Source organism: Schistocerca gregaria, unplaced genomic scaffold (genome assembly GCF_023897955.1).
Source record: "Schistocerca gregaria isolate iqSchGreg1 unplaced genomic scaffold, iqSchGreg1.2 ptg001189l, whole genome shotgun sequence".
Taxonomy (NCBI): Eukaryota; Metazoa; Arthropoda; class Insecta; order Orthoptera; family Acrididae; genus Schistocerca; species Schistocerca gregaria.
In genome coordinates, this window is record NW_026062516.1 from 22501 (window position 1) to 25000 (window position 2500).

Sequence of the window (2500 nt, forward strand, 5' to 3'; positions counted from 1 at the left end):
TAGGTTAAGGGACAACGTGGGTTAGGTTAAGGGACAACGTGGGTTAGGTTAAGGGACAACGTGGGTTAGGTTAAGGGACAACGTGGGTTAGGTTAAGGGACAACGTGGGTTAGGTTAAGGGACAACGTGGGTTAGGTTAAGGGACAACGTGGGTTAGGTTAAGGGACAACGTGGGTTAGGTTAAGGGACAACGTGGGTTAGGTTAAGGGACAACGTGGGTTAGGTTAAGGGACAACGTGGGTTAGGTTAAGGGACAACGTGGGTTAGGTTAAGGGACAACGTGGGTTAGGTTAAGGGACAACGTGGGTTAGGTTAAGGGACAACGTGGGTTAGGTTAAGGGACAACGTGGGTTAGGTTAAGGGACAACGTGGGTTAGGTTAAGGGACAACGTGGGTTAGGTTAAGGGACAACGTGGGTTAGGTTAAGGGACAACGTGGGTTAGGTTAAGGGACAACGTGGGTTAGGTTAAGGGACAACGTGGGTTAGGTTAAGGGACAACGTGGGTTAGGTTAAGGGACAACGTGGGTTAGGTTAAGGGACAACGTGGGTTAGGTTAAGGGACAACGTGGGTTAGGTTAAGGGACAACGTGGGTTAGGTTAAGGGACAACGTGGGTTAGGTTAAGGGACAACGTGGGTTAGGTTAAGGGACAACGTGGGTTAGGTTAAGGGACAACGTGGGTTAGGTTAAGGGACAACGTGGGTTAGGTTAAGGGACAACGTGGGTTAGGTTAAGGGACAACGTGGGTTAGGTTAAGGGACAACGTGGGTTAGGTTAAGGGACAACGTGGGTTAGGTTAAGGGACAACGTGGGTTAGGTTAAGGGACAACGTGGGTTAGGTTAAGGGACAACGTGGGTTAGGTTAAGGGACAACGTGGGTTAGGTTAAGGGACAACGTGGGTTAGGTTAAGGGACAACGTGGGTTAGGTTAAGGGACAACGTGGGTTAGGTTAAGGGACAACGTGGGTTAGGTTAAGGGACAACGTGGGTTAGGTTAAGGGACAACGTGGGTTAGGTTAAGGGACAACGTGGGTTAGGTTAAGGGACAACGTGGGTTAGGTTAAGGGACAACGTGGGTTAGGTTAAGGGACAACTTGAGTTAGGTTAAGGGACAACTTGAGTTAGGTTAAGGGACAACTTGAGTTAGGTTAAGGGACAACTTGAGTTAGGTTAAGGGACAACTTGAGTTAGGTTAAGGGACAACTTGAGTTAGGTTAAGGGACAACTTGAGTTAGGTTAAGGGACAACTTGAGTTAGGTTAAGGGACAACTTGAGTTAGGTTAAGGGACAACTTGAGTTAGGTTAAGGGACAACTTGAGTTAGGTTAAGGGACAACTTGAGTTAGGTTAAGGGACAACTTGAGTTAGGTTAAGGGACAACTTGAGTTAGGTTAAGGGACAACTTGAGTTAGGTTAAGGGACAACTTGAGTTAGGTTAAGGGATAATGTGGTACAACCACAGTTAGGTTAAGGGATAATGTGGTACAACCACAGTTAGGTTAAGGGATAATGTGGTACAACCACAGTTAGGTTAAGGGATAATGTGGTACAACCACAGTTAGGTTAAGGGATAATGTGGTACAACCACAGTTAGGTTAAGGGATAATGTGGTACAACCACAGTTAGGTTAAGGGATAATGTGGTACAACCACAGTTAGGTTAAGGGATAATGTGGTACAACCACAGTTAGGTTAAGGGATAATGTGGTACAACCACAGTTAGGTTAAGGGATAATGTGGTACAACCACAGTTAGGTTAAGGGATAATGTGGTACAACCACAGTTAGGTTAAGGGATAATGTGGTACAACCACAGTTAGGTTAAGGGATAATGTGGTACAACCACAGTTAGGTTAAGGGATAATGTGGTACAACCACAGTTAGGTTAAGGGATAATGTGGTACAACCACAGTTAGGTTAAGGGATAATGTGGTACAACCACAGTTAGGTTAAGGGATAATGTGGTACAACCACAGTTAGGTTAAGGGATAATGTGGTACAACCACAGTTAGGTTAAGCGATAATGTGGTACAACCACAGTTAGGTTAAGCGATAATGTGGTACAACCACAGTTAGGTTAAGCGATAATGTGGTACAACCACAGTTAGGTTAAGCGATAATGTGGTACAACCACAGTTAGGTTAAGCGATAATGTGGTACAACCACAGTTAGGTTAAGCGATAATGTGGTACAACCACAGTTAGGTTAAGCGATAATGTGGTACAACCACAGTTAGGTTAAGCGATAATGTGGTACAACCACAGTTAGGTTAAGCGATAATGTGGTACAGCCACAGTTAGGTTAAGCGATAATGTGGTACAGCCACAGTTAGGTTAAGCGATAAAGTTGGTTAAATTTGGTATTGTGTGGGAAGGGTGCAGAGAGAGAGGGGGGGGGGTGGATAGTGGTGGCAGTACGCGGATGCCTGAGTCACCGTCAGATACGTCACGTCGGTTCGATGCTTGTAGCAAGAGGCTGGCGGATGTGTGTCTCTCACTTCTGC